This window comes from Pantherophis guttatus, chromosome 3 (assembly GCF_059756535.1).
Source record: "Pantherophis guttatus breed Tessera chromosome 3, ASM5975653v1, whole genome shotgun sequence".
NCBI lineage: Eukaryota > Metazoa > Chordata > Lepidosauria > Squamata > Colubridae > Pantherophis > Pantherophis guttatus.
Window position 1 is genome coordinate 98,742,350 of NC_142065.1, and position 21,492 is coordinate 98,763,841.

The window sequence follows — 21,492 nt, forward strand, 5'->3', positions numbered from 1 at the left end:
AAATAAAATAAAGGGTTATGTGGCTCAGATTCAAATGTGCACTCTTGCGAATTAAAAACACCACTTGAATATTGAGACATAGTATTATTTGAAATGTAAAGCATCTTTTAAAAACACCAGGGCTGTCAAACTTATGGCCCGCGGGCCAGATGCATCATATGCTGGCCACGCCCACACTCGGTTTAGCGAAGGGGGGGAAAGTCAGAATATATCATGTGACGCCACCATGACAACACAAATTTGACACCCCTGAAAAATACAAATGTTACCTAACCCTCTTCAAACCAAATCTTTGCATCTGAAAGAAGGCCAACTCTCTTTGGTTGATCCAGGAATTATAGCCTGACAAGTTGCATTAAGGAGAATGAACTTGCTAACTAAAGAAAAGACATGTTGATATCTAAATTTTTAAACAAATACAAAGGTGCAATTGAGTTTTTTAAAAAAGTGCCTATATCAGAAATATAATTTTGAATCCATCAGTCACTATTTAAAACAACTTCCTTGCACATTTTTTCCACTAAGTGGGTTTACAAAAGCAAGCCCACTATTAGTTTGTTTTCTTTTGTTTAACATCTTTTTTTTTTTTTTTACACATGGTAAAATTCCCAATCTACCTACCAGAGGCAAAGCTTTACGGAAGATTTTGAATTAGGAACAGTGTAAACCTAGCATCCGTTCTGCCTCAAGTGATTTGAAGTCAATAGGGCATAGAAAATAGGCCTTCTCCCTGAGATCCAACAACCTATTTTTATGAAGATCAAAGAAGCAAACATTCCAACAAGGTAGCTACATTGGGAAATTATAGTAAGAACTCTACTGTTTGGGACATGAATAAAACAGTAATATTCAAAGCATGCCTAAAATTCAGATAAAAGCTTGAGGGCTGTGCCAATCTTTTCATACTATAAAGTTAATTGAAACAGAGTTATTTTTGTCATATTTATTTATTTTTTATTTCTTAATTGTATCTTATATTTTCATTTTAGGTCTGGTTAGGAAAATAGAAGTACATATTGAGGGGGCAAAAGAGTAAAAGAAAACACAGTGCAATGGTAAAGAATGGATAGGCATCCAGGGGTAAATGGGTTCAAGGGAAAGAGAAAAATATGGTGACTGAGTCACCACAATGCTGTATTTTTGCTTGTGTGTCTTAGGTATGTTACCATAATTATATGCCACCAAATGATTTTAGACTCCTAGATTATTCTCCATGATGAAGCATCTGTAACCTGTTCTTTAAAATGTCCAATTTCTGTGCTTATCATCACTACTATAACGGAGTCCTTCTGCCTTGCTGCTGGTCATTCTTTTCTTCTGTTTACTTTCACCTTTAGTAGTAGAGCCTTTTCTAGAGAGTTGGGTCTTTATGTAATGTGTCTGAAGTGTGATACCATTCAAGAGGAAAATAACAATGACAATCACTCAGAGAGGCATTACCTTGAAGTGATTGTGGGTTTGTATGCTTTCAGGAGAATGAGAGTTGTTCCAAAGGTTCTAAAGCCCTCCTGGAAAGGTCTCATCAGTGAACCCAAACGAAGACTACCTCTCTTATGATCAATATGGTGAATCTATCCTGGATTAGTTGTCACTGTAGTTAACAAGGACCACACTGAGTATTGGAGTTACTAAACATTTAGAGCAGGGGTGGGTTTCACTTACCTTTGCTACCGGTTCGCTCAATCGCATGTGCTTGCTTTGCTTGTGCACACACTTCTGCGCATGCGCAGATCGTATTTGATGACATCTAGGCGGGTGAGCGGAGCCTCCCACTGCCACTGTTACTGGTTCGCCCGAACCGGGGTGCCCGAACTGGTAGCAACCCACCACTGATCTAGAGAAAAATGGGCTACAAGACTCAGGACTGTTAGCTGAACAGCCAAAGACAACTGCTGAAGGACTACCAGAAGAGAAGTTGTTTACCTTTTGCAAATATATGACTGTTAGGAAATGATTATTACCTAACTTGTTGGGTTGGCAATATATAAACCATCAATGTAGCTCTAAGACTGCTGTATTGCATCATACTATGTCCTGATTAGTTAGCTCTGTAGCCAATGTCCTTAAGAGGGAGCTAGAAACATGGTTTGTTTTCTCTTTGCTGTTTTTGTTCTCTGATATCTATGTATGCTACTGTTTGCAAATCCAGAAGAACTGTTTATTGTGAATGACTACTACAACTGGTAAGAAGACTTTATTATTGAATTATCCCTGGACTGTCATTTTGCTATCTCCTGCTTTATATGTGTAAGACCTGGACTGTTTATTAGACTGTGCCTTATTATTTCCTGAAAGTAAACTCAGTGTATCTCTGTGTTGGCTGTGTTTATTCATAACTACTCTCAATCGCTTTCATGTGCACACCCTTGCTACTCAAGGGTTACTCTGCGAATTCCTTAACAATGACAACTGAAAATAAAGAATTATTGAAGTATTACAAATCAAACCTAACAAGAATATTTGAAAAGAATGCACCAGTTCTGGAAAGAGCATTCAGAATCAACAAGAACAGAGGTTATCAGATCAATGGTTCATGTCATGAAATAAAGTATTCACAGAGGTAGAATTGGATGATTTGCAAAAGTCTACCCCAGGCAAAGAAATCCAAATTTTATCAAAAGTAGCTCAGATTTTAGAAGCAAACAAGGGGGAGTCAGCAGTAGAGGAAGCCACATAGCTACTGATTAATTTTGTATTCCCAAACCAGGAACCCTTTATTCTGCATTATCTTCAGAAAAAACAAAGCCCTCTAAATAAAAAAGAGGAATTGAATTGAAAAATAATTGAGCACTTAGAACAGCACAAAAGCAACAGAATAAGGCTGCCTGCATTGAATGTTGTTACAAAGAAATAACAAGCACAAGTGTTAGGGAATGCCAATATTGCAATATCAAATATAAGCATTAACACACTTCAGGAATAAACCAACTGCAGCACAGTACAGCTGCTGTCACAACTACGATCTGGGATGCAAAATCAACAAACAAAGCCAAAGAAGACACCACCAAAATGAAAGAACAGGTTGGAAAATTAGCATGCTAAGATCAAATGCAAGTCAGCTAGAACAGATGAAAGAAAAACAGTTTAAACACAAGATCCTGCACATCACAGACAGAATCTCTAATTTCAGTCAAATTTGAAATGTTTCTACCAGTCCATCAACAAAGGGATTGCAATGAATCAGCCAAACCTGAGAAAGAAGAAACAGTGCAGTTCTGAGCACAGCTATGCAATAATGCAAGGAAATACAATAAGAATGCAGCTTGGATAAAGGAAGTATATAAGAATAAGAAAGAAGCTGAAATGAAACAATTTGAAATGGCAGCAGAAATGGTAGAGAAAATAGCAAGGAATATCAAGAATTGACTAGCATTAGATGAAAATGACTTTTATGCTTTTTGATTGAAATTCTGATTGGTCTACACCTACTCATTACCAAGTAGTTTACAGTACACTGCAAGGAAGTGAAATTGAAGATTGGTTAACAGCTGGCAAAACCTACCTAGTAACGAAAATTCCAACGAAAAGGTCAGCACCCAGCAACTACTGGCCAATTACCTGCTTAACAATTTTTGAAATTGCTAATAGTGGTTTAGTTTATGGTGTCCAACAGCAACTAAATGAAAACAAACTTTTTCCATTTCAGTAGAAATACTTCCCAAACAGCAAAGGAGAAATAGATCAGCTCCTGACAAGATGATTTTGAAAACTGCAAGCAGAGGAAGAACAACTTGAGTATACAATAGTTCAGATTGAGTACAAGAAGGCATTTGATTCCCTGCTACATAATTAGATAATCAGTTAATTAGTTAATGACTCCCCCTGTGGTCCCACTTCTGATTAACCTTTTATCACAGGTATTGTACAGATAAGAAGAATATCACATGTTAAATCCCTCTCTATGGGATATAATCCAGTTTGACTCACCTGGGTCTTGGGACAGAAAAGTCCAGAGAACAAGATGAGGGAGAAATTAAATAATAAAATTAAATCTTGGTCATTCTAAAATAAACTTCTCATGTCAATCCAGCCACAACTACAATTCACTGTTTTATGCTATTTTGACTGACATAATTATCCTTCACAAATTTGCCCCCTTTTATAGGTCTCATTCTATCATTTGGATTAAGGCCTTTTTAAGGAGTAAAATACTTTTGCAAATTCTGTGAAAATGATAAAATGTTTTAGAATATATATCACTCTTGATGAATTTTTCCACATTAATATCTAATTTTTTTAAAAAAATACCTAAAAGGTGATTCTGCTTTTTGTCCCTCCAGTTTAGTATCCAAAATGTGTAGTCCAACTACTTTTATATGGTTGTTGTATTTAATTAGTTACACATTATTTATAACTATGGGAATTAAAAGACTCACTCATTCCAGCTCAATAAATATTTAAGAAACTGTATGAAAGAAAAGAATAAATTCATATTGCATTAATAAAGGCCAACTGAACTTCCCAAGGTGGTACAAAGCATCTAATTTGGTAAAATGTATTGCAAAAATTGGGAGGAGCACAAAACTTTGAAACATTAAATATATATAATACTTCAAATGACTCTGATGTTAGTCAAATATATATGGCTATTTTTTTTTTAAAAAAAAGCCATCTTTAATTTTTTTTTCTTCACTATCATGCTTTGAATCTGAGAAGCAAATATAAGAGAGGTTGCAATGTGATTCTTGTAGGATATGAGAAAATTCAAAAATAAAATAGTATGTAGGTATATAGGTTAGAAATGCATATAAGTGAAGATTCAATTTTGCTCAGGCAGGGGGTTGGACTGGATGACCTGCCCTTGTCCCTTCCAGCTCTGTTACTCTGTTAAATTTGTTAGACATTATTCTGCTTTAAGATATTAAGCATACCAATATGTAACAATGTTGTGTTAGAATAGATCTTCTTTTGTTTGAGGCCCATTAGAAAAAGGTCCACTCTTTAATGCCAAGGCAATAGAGATAAGAAAGAGCCATGCTTGCAAAATATTTTATAGGTAGTTTCAAGGAGGTGTTGATGAACATGTAATTAGAGAAGGAGATGATGTTCTCTCTAAAAGGCACTTTGGATTAGCTGTAATCGATCACTGGATGCGATGTAGGAGGGGCATGAGGGATAGGGAACTACAAAATGTAATGCTTTTGAAACTTTAAGTGTGGCTTCCTGTCTCAAACGTCTTGTTGAGATCTGCTGGGATGCCACCCTATTTTGCAAAATTGTTTTTATTATTTTCTTTTAATAAAGTCTCTTTGTTTTCATCGACCCATGCTTGTTGGTTGAATTCATTTCCAACATTCTGAAGTATGTCTTTGTGTACAAATGGAATGGCTCTATTCAATTTACTCTTACTATTTACTCTTAAACAGGGCATTTTCTGATGCTCAACACTTCATCACAATTGAACACATTTCCTGGTTTGCCTTATTATCTGCAACCTTCAGGATTTTCTCAAACATACTGATACTGTTTTTTGGTGGCTGAAATTTAGCTTTGTTTGAATTCACATGAAATGAAGTGATTAGAAGCTGATCTCATAGAGCTGTCAAAATGGACTGTTTGTAACATCTCTCTCTCTCTCTCTCTCTCTCTCTCTCTCTCTCTCTCTCTCTCTCTCTCTCTCTCTCTCTCTCTCTCTCTCTCTCTCTCTCTCTCTCCACAAACTCACAGGAACAGGATCTGTGTATAGTTTTGTTATTAACTCCATTACTTATTTCTGTCATTTTGGAGACAACAATTCTGATCGTAAGATGTAGCATCTGTATGGAGTAAAGAAGTCCCTATCAGTTCTACCGTTTCAAAATCTGAAAGAGTGATCAAATGCCAGAATTATTCAAATCCAATTGCCAGGACAGATAGCAGAATATCCTTTTTGCCTTACCCTCTAGACCAGTGTTTCAATTTTGGCAACTCAGTTTCCAAAAGTTGAATGTCAGCTAGTGAATCCTGGGAATTGAAGTTCAGCCATTTTAAAACTGCCAAGTTTGAGAAACACTGTTCTAGAATAAATAGAGAACAAATTATTTTTGACTGAAATCAAGAGTACCTTTGAAGAGAAAATATTCCAGATTTTTCAGAAAAGACACTGATGTACTCTCATAATATGCTAAGCTACTTTGCCAATTTGATCATGCACATTGACATCCCAATTCTATTTTTCAGGACCTCTGGAATGGTCTTTGACATTGCTAAAATGCGTATCATCTAAATTCAGTGCAGAGGCCATTTCTGGTTGGTAGAAATTAGAATTTAGAATTCATATTACACTTTCCAAGACTATAGTTTCCCAAGGTTCTGACAATGGTTAGGGATATGCTTGGAATAAGTAACCTAGTACTGTAGATTACAATGTTTTTGGAGCATAGTGCAAATATTGGTTAAATTTTCACATAGTGAATATCCATAAAAGCTCAAAGAAAGTAATATTCTTCTGCTTGTCAGAGCAGTGTAATTATTTGGAACTTCAGTATAATTTGTAAATGAGGATTTTCAAATGTATGTATCAAATTAGCCCATTTATTTTTTTATGACTTCATTTATTATGAGAAATAACTAAAAATGAAATAACATGCTTCAAAAACCTCAGCAAACTTCTTGAAACAGATCCAGCTGTATATTGCTTTCCATGGGCTTTAGAGACACATAATAAGACCCAGAAATTCAACATCAACTGGTAATGGACAGTTCATTATTTTTCAATTTGTTCAATGTAGAGTTTTGTCATTTTTTATGCTGCTGTTTGTTAACTCTATAATTTGTAATCCAGAAATTGAAGTGGCTAGCAGTGACGTGGCTGTGAAACTGAAGTTGTAACAGGATTTCAAACAAAAACAAAAGGAAAATTTAAAAAAGAACCTTAATGTACACATTTTTGATGTTCAGATTACAGTCTGTGTAATTTAAATATTCAATGTTTTATTGTTTTGTTTATTAATATGAATAATGACATATTTTCAGATATGTCATTACAAATTTTCATCATTCATCCATACTTTCAAACAGTGGTGGGATTCAGCAGGTTTGCATGGGTTTGGACAAATTGGTTGTTAAATTACCTACTCCCTGCTATTAAAGTGGATCCTGGGTGCTACACTGCACTGCGGCTGGCATGAGGGAAGAAGAAGGCCACTTTTCCTCTTTCTTCTCCCTGCTACTCCTCATTCCCTCATGCCGGCCTCTCTATTTCCTGTTTCTCCATTGCAGCACAGCATCCAGGATCCACCTTGATAGTGGGGGGAGGGTAATTTAACAACAGGTTCACCCAGGGTCAGGTTGGTCATCGCAGGAGGCTCGTCCTGCATGTGCAGCAGAGCTGGAAGATGGAGATGGGCCATGCCTCCCGTGACAGCCAACCTGCCCCTGGGTGAACTGGTTGTTAAATTATTTGAATCTGTCAGGGTAATGATGATTTAATAACTGACCAGCTGCTGTAAAGTTGTAATGCTGTAATGCTGTAATACTGAAATGATGATGCAATGAGAATGAGTCAGCAAAGTTATTTAACTGGTATCACTTTAAGAGACTGTATATATAAAAGAGGTCCTGTAAGGGTGTATCTCTCTCCATGTGTGCTTCCGTGCTATAGTTGTTGATTTATTGCCTGACTTTGCCTAGTACATGTATATTCCTTGTAGATAAACCACTATTTATTTGAAGTACAAACCTCTGTTTACTGTATTTTGCTCCTGGGTTGTCTCAAATAGCCACACTGTGAACATTCTGACAGAATCCCACCACTGCTTACAAGGCATTTTGTCACTATAAACTGCTGGTGTAATTTAATTTTCTTCTCATTACAGGATAACCCAGTATCTAATCTGAGCAGAAAAGATGCAAAGTGAGCTTTTCTCCATTACAGTCTAACATGACTGGGCAACTTTTTTTGTTGCAGTGTTTTCATGACATTGTCTTCATTTCATCTCCAGTCAATGAATGAAACAGAATTCAGCATCCTTACAAACGTATCTTTTTTTCCCCTTACTCCAACACTGTCCAAGACCAACCTCAAAGTAAATGGGGTTGACTTTGTCACCCTGATTCTGGAAGAAAATCAGATGACCAGCAATGACTGAAATAATGGCTGGATCGAGATCAGCAAGACTGCTCTTTTCCTCTCAGGATAGGTTTTTTTTTGTTTTGTTTTGTTTTGACAATTCAAAGATAAATAAACAGTATTGCAATTCAACAGTGACTTGCACTGCACCCAAGCTGGCATTCGCAATACTGCAAGAGCAAGTTTGGGATTTATGGCTCATGCCACTAATACTAACTACTCCCTCAGCAGGAGAGAACAGCAAATGCCATTGTATACCTTGCATCTCAGTATTTTTCTTCTACAGAGGCCGATCAAAAATCTATATGGTAAATTACATTTTCTTGTTTGCATTTATCCAGCTGCTTTTATTTAGAATCAATAGGATAATGTATAACCAAGATATCAAGCTTTAGAAACCATTAAGAATTTGATGCTCCATGAATTTAAACTTTCTATTAAAATAATCTAACCAAGTGATCACCAACTCATTTGAAAGCACGAAATCTCACAGTTTAACTGCATACTGTGTGAGCTATATCCTTTATCTGTTCTGAATCTGGCATACTCAGCTTCATTAGATAACCAGAGGTTCTAGGAATTATGAGGCTTTATCTTTATCTATCTGTAACTTTATCCAATATTGTCACACTCTCCTAACCTTTTTCTAAGGTAAAAAATAAATAAATCCAAATGCTTTTATTTATAGGGCAATTGTTCATTTCCATCTTTGAGTTAGCCCAATCACTATCCAAAGTATGATTGCATTACAGATGTAGTATTCTTGGAGCTTCATTTCCAACACTTTATCTAATGAAGTCCAATGTTAAATTTCCCTTCTTCACAATAGCTGTACTCACATAAATCCTACTTGTCATCCAGGTATGCCACAAACCCAAAATTCTGTCCTGTACTGCTGACAACTCTGATTCCATCTGCATATAAAGATAAAGGTTCCTCTCGCACATACATGCTAGTCATTCTTGACTCTAGGGGGCGGTACTCATCTCCGTTTTTAAGCCAAACAGCCAGCTGTCAGCGTTCCAAATTAGGCTTTCTTCCAGCGCTGACATAACAAGATGAACTTTTACCTAGTTTTGTATGTTACAGATAGTGTTTCCTGGGAGACGAGGATGGGGGCTACATTCCTGTGAAAAGAACGTGCCGGGATGTAGAGATGGATCTGTATGATGGCCAATGGGACATTGGGGTTGGAGAGCGGAAGAGGAGGGGGTTGGAAGGAGGGACCAGTTTGGCTGCAATTTGAATCAGAAATGTCGGATATTGCTATTCTTAAAATAAAAATGATTCATTAGACAGTTTGCACTTGAGAATGAAGTTTATTCAAGATAGCACTGAAACCTGACAGACAGCCAAACTCTCCTCCAAATCCAGGCTGGCTGAGTTTAAATCATCCCGTTCCCTCCCAGACATCTGGTCGGACGGACTATGGCTGAAGCCAAGCTCTCGGAGGAAAGCCTGCTTCAAGAAACGGGAGGAGCAGAAGCGGTTGTGATTCCAGCCAACTTGGAAAATACAAAGGTTCAACTTTCTCCGCCTTCCCTCCCCGCAGAACTTCAAGCAAAGAAACGTGAGGCAGATAAGTACCCGGGGACTGTGCCAAAAGCCTTAGAGGCGGAATTTTCTTTTGCAAATTTAAAAGATAAAGAAAAACCCCTAAGTGAATTGGGAAGGGCGAGCTGGGGATGGGAATGGCAGCGAAGCCCAGACAAGGCAGCACCTCCCCACCCTAGGATGAGAGACGAGGCAGAGGACTATCAACACCAAGGCCGGCCCTCCAGAGCTCAGCACAGAGAGGAGAGGGCAGAGAGGGAGGAGCCACCCCAGTTCAGAGGGAAGTTCGATGGTGACCCAGACAACCTCGCCCAATTCCTCGATTCAGCTGAGATATACATAGAGCGGTTCGGACACCTCTACCCTTTCCCCAGAGCCCTAGTGAATGCTATCTCGGAAGGGCTGGAGGGAGAAGCAAAGAGGTAGTCAGCATCACTCTACAAATACAGGGCCCCCCAGCTACAAGATGCGGATGGGTTCTTGCAACTATTGAGAGCCCGTTATGAGGAGGAGGAGGAGGACCCCTATGTGGAAGACGAGCTCAGAAACCTAATGCAGAGGGGGAAGCCCATCAGAGAGCATATCCGTGAATTCAGGAGAGTCATTGGGACACTGCCTCCCCTACCAGAGCGATTGCTGGTGTATTTTTTTAGAACAAGCCTAGATAAAAGAATTTCCCAAGTGACTGCCTATCGTGATATCCCAAACCGACTCGCTGAATGGTTCCGGGTAGCGATAAAAGTCGACAGAGGGCTGCGGGCGAGTGACACATCAAAACCACCAGAGGAAAAGGAGAGAGGCCGACCAGACCAGGGGCCACTCAACAGACGAGAAACCCTAACATCACAGCCCTCCTACAGACCAACTGCCCCACGGAGCCCACTGAAATGCTACAGATGTGGAGGAAGCGGCCACATAGCAGCAAGATGTGGAACGCCTAGACCGGGACCAGCTCCATTGCCCAAAGCATGACCGGAACAAGGGCCCAAGCGCGTCACCCACGTACCGCGGGAAGCTCCCCAAATCCCTGAGTTTTTCGCTCATCTGACCGAAACCAGAGGAATCCCAGAGGAGGGAGATCAGTCCCCCGAACCCTATGACACGGAAGACGAAGGCGAGGATGACCCGATGGTGAGTGGACCCGTCCATCCTTTTCTTTTCCCCATACGCCTAACAGCCCCCAAAACAGGGGCCCAAGAGACTTTCCAAGCCCTAATAGACTCGGGTAGCACACAGTGCCTAATCAACCTACCCACAGTTCTAAAATTGGGAATCCGAGCTAAACAGCTCAAACAACCAATTCGCTTTGAGCAAGTTGATGGGTCCCTAGTGGGAGGAACGTACGCCACACACTTGACTGAACCCGTGAGACTAGAACTCGCAGATCACTGGGAGACGATCCGCTTCATAATAGCCCCCAAGATGACAGAACCAGTCATATTGGGACTCTCATGGCTCGACAAATGGGGCCCAATCATTTGGTGGCAAGAGGGAACCCACAGGCTGAGAATAGCAAAGGGGCCCCAACCCCTGCCGCCCCGACCAGAAGAATTCCCTCCCACGCTGAAACCCCAAAGCAGCCCTCCACTACAGAAGAAAACACCACCAACACAAGGGTCCCTCCCAGAAGGTGCAGCAAAGCAATTGGCAGCCGCACCCACCACCGCTTGTAACACAAACCAGATCCCAAGGGAGTACCAAGACCTTGCGGGGGTATTCAGCGAGGCCGAGTGTGACATTCTGCCCCCCCACCGCGAGACCGATTGTGCCATCGAGATTATCCCAGGAGCGAAACTACCCAAACCTAAAATGTATGCCATGATGCCCCGAGAAATGCAGGAAATGCGGGACTACATAGACAAAAACTTACAAAGGGGATTTATTGAGCCAGTGAAACCAAGGGTAGCGGCGCCGGTCATGTTTAAAGAGAAAAAGGACGGCTCCATGAGACTGGTGGTTGACTTTCAAAGTATCAACGCTGTTTGCGTACACAACTTGTACCCCCTCCCCCTCATGAAAGACATGTTAGCCCACCTAGCTAAAGGGAAGGTTTTCACCAAACTAGACCTTCGAGAAGCTTATTACTGAGTACGCATAAAGGCAGGAGATGAATGGAAAACAGCATTCAACTGCCCCCTGGGTAGTTTCCAGTTTAAAGTAATGCCTTTTGGATTGCAAGGAGCCCCGGCAGTATTCATGCAGTTAATAAACGAAGTCTTACATGAACACCTTTACAAAGGGGTCCTCGTCTACCTGGATGATATTCTTATCTACACGGAGACCATAGACGAACACATACCCCTCGTCCGCCAAGTACTGAAAAAACTGCTACGGGCAAACCTATATGTCAAACTGCCAAAATGCGATTTCCACCAATCATGGCTAGACTACCTGGGCTACCGAGTATCAAATGAGGGGATAGAGATGGACCCAGCCAAGGTCCAATCAGTTCTACAATGGCAGCCCCCTCGCACCCGCAGACAACTGCAAAGTTTTCTAGGCTTTGCGAATTTCTACAGACAATTCATCCCCTCGTTCGCGAAGATTGCCAAACCTTTGATGGACCTCCTAAAGACAGGAAGCCCAGCGATGAAACCTCGCCTGGGACAACCCCTACAGTGGGACCTGACCTGCCAACAGGCATTTGAGATGCTAAAAGGACTGTTCGCGAAAGAACCTGTCTTTAAACACCCGGATCCGGAACAGCCTTTTGTCATCCAAGCAGACGCAAGTGATGTGGCAGTAGGAGCCGTGTTACTCCAAAAGAACAACCAAGGTGATCTACAACCCTGCGCCTACACCTCCCGCAAACTCACCGATACGGAGAGGCGATGGGCAGCGTGGGAGAAGGAAGTGTTTACAGTAAGGTGGGCCTTGTTGACCTGGCGGCACCTTCTAGAGGGAGGCCAGAAACCATTTGAAGTCTGGACTGATCATAAAAACCTAGAGGCTCTAAAAACCCCACGAAAACTGTCGCCCAGGCAAGTGCGGTGGGCACAATACTTCAATCGTTTCAATTTCGAGCTTAAGCACATCCCAGGAGGGAGAAATTTCCTAGCTGATGCCCTCTCCCGGATGCCCCAATACAACAGTGAGCGGGAGCAGGTAGTGAATGCCATCATCCCCTCCACCCAAGCTGCGGCCCAAGTGATCACCAGACGGCAACGACGTGACCAGCAAGGCCAACTTGCAAGTGACTTAACTGCAAAATTAAAAAATGAAACACTGACCAACCCCTGGTATCGGGACAATCAACATCTCTTGACAAAAAGAGATGAACTAGCATGGAGGGGGACAAAGCTCTATGTCCCACAGAGTTTACGCATCCTGATTCTCAAGAGGAGCCACGACGTTAAACCAGCAGGACACTTTGGGTTCCTAAAGACTCTGCACCTAGTACAAAGGCATTTCTGGTGGCCACACATGAGAAAGGACGTAGACAGTTATGTAAAAAGCTGCACCATTTGTGCCATGATGAAGACAAGGCCAGGGTGCCCACCTGGATTGTTGCAACCAGTAGCTGAGCCAACAAGACCATGGGAGGAGATTGTAATGGACTTTATAGTAGACCTACCGAGGAGCAGTGGAAATACAGTGATCTGGACTGTAATAGACTTATTCTCCAAACAGGCACACTTCATTCCTTGTAGTGGACTGCCTTCAGCCCGTCAGTTATCCAAACTGTTCCTGAAACACATTTACCGCCTACATGGAGTCCCCAGGAGAATCATTTCCGACAGAGGGGTCCAGTTCACAGCAAAGTTCTGGAGGGAGTTCCTACGATCCATAGGTTCATCCCAAGGGCTCAGCTCAGCATTTCACCCGAGCACCAATGGGGGGGGCAGAAAGACTGAACGCTATGATAGAACAGTATTTAAGATGCTACGTCGACTACCAGCAGTCCAATTGGGCAGACCTCCTATCTTTTGCGGAGGTTGCATATAATAATGCTGTTCACAGTGGTACGGGGCTAACCCCGTTCAAAATAGTGAGTGGCATGGATTTTGTTCCCATGCCAGAATACCCGAGGGAGCCCCCTTCCTCAGTCAGTTTGACCGACTGGATGGCAATGTTGAGACAAACTTGGGAAAATGTTAAGAGGGCGCTGGCAAAGGCGGTTCAATCTTATAAGGAACAAGCAGACAAGCACCGAACTCCCCAAAGACCATTTCAGCTGGGAGAGAAAGTTTACCTCTCCACCAAGTACTTGAGACTTAGACTCCCGAGCAGGAAATTGGGCCCAAAATTTATAGGACCATTTCCTATAATAAAAATAATCAACCCCATTACAGTGCAATTGCAGTTGCCACGGCTTTTGGGGAAAATTCACCCCGTTTTTCACAGTAGCCTTCTAAAACCTGTAGTAGGGTCTACTTTAAGGCCAACGCCACATGAACCCCCTGGGCCCCTGGTTGTTGGGGGCCAAACGCACTACGAAGTGCAGCGGATTCTTGATTCAAGATGGCACAGGGGGCGCCTTCAGTACTTAATTAAATGGAAGGGTTACCCATTGTCAGAGGCTTCCTGGGTGAAGAGCGCAAACATTCAAGCTGATCGCCTTATAGCAAAATTCCATGCAGACCACCCGGGAAAGCCGGGAGGGGGGGTGCACAGCTAGGGAGGGGCTGTCAGCGTTCCAAATTAGGCTTTCTTCCAGCGCTGACATAACAAGATGAACTTTTACCTAGTTTTGTATGTTACAGATAGTGTTTCCTGGGAGACGAGGATGGGGGCTACATTCCTGTGAAAAGAACGTGCCGGGATGTAGAGATGGATCTGTATGATGGCCAATGGGACATTGGGGTTGGAGAGCGGAAGAGGAGGGGGTTGGAAGGAGGGACCAGTTTGGCTGCAATTTGAATCAGAAATGTCGGATATTGCTATTCTTAAAATAAAAATGATTCATTAGACAGTTTGCACTTGAGAATGAAGTTTATTCAAGATAGCACCGAAACCTGACACCAGCACTGTCTGAAAACAATTCCGTGGTCATGTGGCTGGCATGACTAAATGCCAAAGGTGCATGGAGCGCTATTACCTTCCCACCAAGGTGGTCCCTATTTTTCTACTTCATTTTTTACATGCTTTTGAACTGCTAGGTTGGCAGAAGCTGGGACAAATAACAGGAGCTCAGTCCATTATGTGATGCTAGGGATTCGAACCACCAAACTGCCGACCTTTCTGATCGACAAGCTCAGTGTCTTAGCCACTGAGCCACCACATCCCCTCCATCTGCATATACACAGAGTTAAATCATCTTTCCCTGTAATGAATTGCAGATTAGATAAATAATCTGAAATGCATATGCTATTTTAATGTTCATTCCTTCACGACCTTTTTTTTTTTTTGAGGTCCTCATAATTTTTTTTTCTATTAATTACCCAAAATAATGTGAGGACAAACTTCATCACCTTGCTTTTCAATCATAGTTCCAGGTCATTGACAAAGATATTAAAGATCAGCAGAGAGATCCTTGGCGATATCCACTTATTCAGGTCTCTCCATTATGACAATTGCTCATTGATTTCAGCTTTCCCTTCCATAACAAGTTATCCATCCTTAAAAGGACATATGTTATCTTTTCTTATCCCATGAATTATTAACGTATTTATGATAAACATAACAAAAGCACTTTAATTAATTGCTATTGATAGAGCTCCTACATATAACATTTACTATTCATTACCTTTTATGTGTTAGTTCTACTTTCCTGTTATGCTTATAGTCTATGTCCTGCTATAAGGCTCTAATGGAATGTACAAATGACTTTGGGGAAAGCGGGGAAGAGAGCTGCCTAAGAAACAGTCAGAAGGGCAGGAGTCTAAAGTTGCTTGAAAGTCAGAAAAAGAAACTTGCAAAATTCTGTTAATGTGGCCTTGCAATAAAGTAGAATTAGTTAATCGTGTCATGTCTCCTGTCTGGTTTACCTGAGAGGGTTGACATCAATCTTGTAAGCCTCAAGGCACAAATTTTTATTATTATTATTTGTCAAACACATAAGATAACAGATATAAGTATAAACATGAATGCAGGATAAGGATACAAGTAAATGGGGACAGTAGGACAGGGACGGTAGGCACATTGGTGCGCTTATGCACACCCCTTACATACCTCTTAGGAATGGGGTGAGGTCAACAGTAGTCAGTCTAAGGTTAAAGTTATGGGAGTTTGGGGAAGAAAACAGAGAGTCAGGTAGTGCATTCCAGGCATTGACCACTCTGTTGCTGAAGTCATATTTTCTGCAATCGAGTTTGGAGCGGTTTACCTTAAATTTGTATCTATTGTGTGCTCATGTATTGTTGCGGTTGAAGCTGAAGTAGACATTGACAGGTAGGATGTTGTAGCAGATAATTTTGTGTACTACGTTTAGGTCAGCATAGTTCTACGTTGTCTAAGCCCAAAATTTCAAACCTGGTGGCATAAGGTATTCTATTCTGTTGTGAGCAGAGGAATGGAGGACTGTTCTCATGAAATATCTCTGGACAAAGTTCCATCTCCACTTTAATTATTTGATCCATGAGGTTGGGTCCTGTAAGTTTTTTTCTCTGACCATTGGATGGCAAAGGACTCCCACCTGTCATGTCTGGCTGTTTCTTAGGCAGCATTTCTTCCCTTCCCAACCCCTCAAGGTCCTTCATTCACTCCATTTCAGGGGCAGAATAACAATAATGTAAGGCAGGATCTGAAGAATTATCTATAAAAAATGGAAAAATTGAAGGACTTCTAAGTTCCATCAAATGTTAACGGGATGGCAGTTTTTAGGAAGATTCTGAGGTCTGCAACAGTGGCATTGGATATTAGAAATATACAAAAATTCATAAATCATTGAATTAGAGGGGGGTGATAAACATGAGCTGCAAATTTTCTTTTACATGAAGATTTGAATATCAGCTGCAATTAGAACCTGAATTTGGCAAGCTTAGCTATCAAACTATGCAGCCGTTCTGTTCAAGAAGAACACACAAGAGATTCGTTCATTACAACCCTAGGAGAATTTATTGGTAACCTGGAATGATTCAAGCAGGTATCTTTGTGGGTTCTATTCAAACTAATTGGATTTGATGGCTTAACATTAATTTTAAATTACATTGATTTAAATAGGCATGTTTAATTCTGTGTACAAATCACAGAACTATTGGAATCCTCCTTCAGTCGGAACTGACATTAGAGTCTCAGTTGGATATAGAATGTCTGCTTGATTAAATGTTAATGTCCCCCCTCTGCACTCTTTAGATTTCTGATAAGTCTCAGCATTTAATCAAGATAGGTCCTCTTTAAAGTTTTAAGTTCTGAATAGCTTTTTTCCTTATATGTGTCACTAGGCAATCCAGTAATGCACCTTACTTAGAAGTGTTCAAAAATGTCTACATCTTCCTGTATGATAACTACCAGGATCCTTAACTTTACAAGGGAACTGATTATGTCTGTACTCAATATGATTTCTGTAATGACATATCACACCACCGTACTTATTTTTACCATTGTCCATTCACCACTTTTGTGGTGTCTTTTGCCTGGCTAGGTGGCTCAGCGGCTAAGAGGCTGAGCTTGTCAATCAGAAAGGTCGGCAGTTTGGCGGTTCGAATCCCTAGTATAGGTGTCCTGCGTGAGCAGGGGATTGGACTAGTTGACCTCCAAGGTCCCTTCCAACTCTGTTACTGCTATTATTATTACTTTTGTGGTCTTTTGTTTATTTTCCCCTTCTTCAGGATCTCATCAACTTCATCCAGTCACACGTTTCTCAATGGTCCCTTTACGCATTCACTCTTTCTTCATTTATTTGTTTAAGATTCAGTACTCATTCATTCTCTCTACATGACCAAATCACTTAAATGTACTATTTTTTTTTTTCTGTGTTCATGGACATTGGTAGTCAATCTGCAGTCATTTAATACAGTTCATTCTTTTTTTTAAAAAAATAGATCTTTATTAATTATTTATAAATAAAAAAACATATAATGTAATTTTAAAACAGATATCAGTTATATATAGGTACACAACACAACACATAAAGACAACCACAAAGAAGGACTAACCGGGGGTCATATCGAACCCCCCAGATACTTATTCATAGTTGCATTCCGGTAAATCCTTTTGTTCAAATAGTGTTGACTATTTTAAATACCAAACGCTATCTCATTATAACTAAGTATATACACTGCTCAAAAAAATAAAGGGAACACAAGCAGAAGACATCTGAGATCTGAATGAATGAAATAGCCTTATTAAATACTTTGTTCGTTACATACAGTAGTTTTGTGTTCCCTTTAGTTGTTTGAGCAGTGTATAAACTACTGTATGTAAAGACAAAGTATTTAATAAGGCTATTTCATTCATTCAGATCTCGGATGTCTTCTGCTTGTGTTCCCTTTATTTTTTTGAGCAGTATATTTAATAATATGTTATTTATTCTATGTTTGTCCTCTTCTTTAGCCATATATACCAGCGTTCCCAGTTACTGTAGTACATGGATTCTTTTCTCTCTCTTAGGATATACGTTAGTTTGTCCAATTCGACACAATTCAATATCTTATATAAGTTGATCTGATGGTGTATTTGCATTTTTCCAATGCTGGGCAAGTGCCATTCTCGCTGCTGTTGTAATATGGATGAATAGGTGCCAGTCTTGTTTGCACACGTCTTTTAGTTTTATTCCAAGTAAGTAAGAATCTGGAGTTAGGGGGAAACTTGCACCTGTTATCTCATTCAACCATTTTTTAATCTTTTCCCAAAATTTCCTGATCTGAGGGCAGGTCCACCATTGGTGAAAGAAAGTACCCCTGGCTGAATTACACTTCCAACATTTGTCCGAGGATCCAGGGAACATTTTAGCTATCCTATCTGGTACAGTTAGGATAGTTCATTCTTGATCCTTCCTTTTTTATGTGTGCAGTTGTTGTTTTATTACACAGATTCCTTCCCACTGCATTAGCTTGCTTATGTTTCTTTTTTCTGCCACACACAACTCATTTAACAAATTATATTTAACAAAGTGGAGAGGAAAGCTTATATACAAGTATTTTATTTTCTTCTTATGCACAGACATTTTATCTTCTTCCAACAATCTTTCCTTTCTCAGACTATATACTATACAGTACACAATCTTTCTATTGGCATTTGTAAATTTTATTTTTATTTTTATTTTTTAACTTTCCTATTTCCTTAATACCAGATAACCAAGGTAAACCAAGGTACACAGATTCATCTACTTGCTTTATCTATCATTATATATAACTAATAATCATTCACTGCATTTTCTCTATTAAATATGACTATCTTGGTCTCTGATAAACTAATTTTCAGAATCCAACTCATAGTGGCATCATGTAATCTGTATAACATTTTGCTGCAAATCATTCAAGTGTTCATGGCAATACTTGCCCACAAAAATACAATACATTCTCATCTCTAGCCAACACACCTATATCTGCACAAGAATTCATTGTTTTTCCTTCATGTTCATGATAATAAATAACAAAGAGGAAATCACTTGTCTAATTCCTGCTTTATCCCTGCTCACTGTTGATGCAGTCACTAAACATTTTACCTTTGTCAAATTCAGAAATAACTTTTAAATTGACCTTAGTATAAAATACTCAAGAATTTAAGCCCATTTAGTTTAAACATTTTTTAAATCAACAATGGTGCAATAAAAAAATAAAAATAAGTTCATATGTCACTCGACTCCCAGTGACTCTCATGCATTTTCAAACTGGATCATGAGTTGTGTGAAATCAAATGTGTATTCTTATGTATGCCCATGCTTCATTATGTATAGAAGCTTTTGGAACCCTGCAAAAGGTCATCAAGACACAATTTCTGCTCAAACTAAACACGAAATCTGGAGGATCTGTTGAATCTGTTAGCTATAATGAGCTATTCTGCAAAACAAAATATGTACAAGAATTATAATTAAGGTCAATGGATTCTGAAAAATGATAAAATTGAGAGAATGTGTGAAAGGGGGGAGGGAAGAGAGCAGAGCACTACAAATGAGAGCTGGTGTAATGGTTCATATGGTGGCTGAGGAAACTTGGCCGTAGTTTTTCCTTAGTGATGGAAGCCACAGGGTATTTTTGAGTCAGTCACTTTCTGTCACACCCAGAGCAGGTTCTCCAAAGATCTGGCTGAAGATAAACCTCTTTTCACATCACAAATTGATTATTTTGCTGTGCGTAGTAGGTAAGCAAAGCAGGGAAAATATGACTTTTTCAGGTTTCTAAGAGCCGTGGTGGCACAGTGGTTACAATGCAGTACTGCAGGCTACTTCTGCTGACTGCCAGCTGTCAGCAGTTTGAATCTCACCAGCTCAAGGTTGACTCAGCCTTCCATCCTTCCAAGGTCGGTAAAATGAGGGCCCATATTATTGGGAGCAATATGTTGACTCTGTAAACTGCTTAGAGAGAGCTATAAAGCATTCTGAAGCAGAATATAAGTCTAAGTGCTATTTCTATAAAGCAAAAGAAAGTTGAAGTAAGATCATAAGCACAATTGCAGTTTCAGTTTGCTTAATGATTAAATTGTGGTCATTAAATGAGGGCTGGCTCTATGATATTCAATGATTTAGTATGATGTGGCAAACCTACTGCCAAATCAGATTTATCCAGAATTGTTGATACTGATTGTCAGACTAAATGTCTAAAGGCTTTCTCAGCCCTGCTTGGAGATGCACCGATTTAACTAATGATATTCTGCAAGCAAATCTACAGCCTATTGCTTGTACTTCCCATCCCTCCCTATATGCTAAGTGTGTCTATTTTACTTGTCAAATTAAAATCATCAACATTTGGACTATAAAACACATAAAATATTCAACTGGGCTGAGTAGCATGTTAACATGCAGAAAGTATATTAGGGACAATCTTTTATAAGCATTCACACAGACAAGAGTTAGATAGGCAATTTCAATAGGTGGGGTAAAATTCTGTGCTGCATTGACTCCCAAGTCAAGCAACAGATTAAACAGATTAACAGATTTGGAAGCAGTGGTGGGTTGCCCCCGGTTCGGACCGGTTCTATAGAACTAGTAGTAAAACCGGCGGGAGGCTCCGCTCATCAACCCCAATGTCATCAGGAAGCTTCTGCACAGAAGTGTGCACACGGCCCTGTTGCAAACCGATAGTAAAGGTAAGTAGAACCCACCCCTGGTTGGAAGGGACCTTGTAGGTCATCTAGTCCAACCCCTAACCCTAACTCTGTCCAAACAGGAGACGCTACACCATTTCTGACAGATGGCAGTCCAGTCTCTTCTTGAAAGCTGCCAGTGATGAAGCTCCCATAACTTCTGAAGGCAAGCTGTTCCACTAATTGATTGTTCTCACTGTCAGAAAATTTCTCCTTTCTAGGTTGAATCTCTCCTTGATCAGTTTCCATCCATTATTCCTTGTGTGACCTTCAGGTGCTTTGGAAAACAGGTTAACTCCTCCTCTTGAGGGTTGACCCCTTGAGGGTTGACAGTCCCTCAAATACTAAAACACTGCTATCATGTCTCCCTTGGTCCTTCTCTTTACTAGACTAGCCATGCCCAGTTCCTGTAACCATTCTTCATATGTTTTAGTCTCCAGTCCATCTTTGTTGCTCTTTTTTACAGTGTTGAGAACATTAAAATTTAAAATATCTTGTTCCCTTAAAAGGATTGAAAGTATACATATTAAACAGTAAAATACCAAAAGAAGAACAAAGAGAGAGGATCTACGAAGGAATAAAGTTGCAAGCCAATGTTAGAAATAAAGGGATTTGGAACCATGTATTTATCAGGACAATAGCTGAAACATTTTGTCAAAATGCAGCCAGGCTACAATAGTTTATTGCAATTTATTTATATTCTGAAGAGCATATGAAAATCTTTGACAATTTCTGATTTTGGCTGGCTCTAGTAAGTCAGTTTG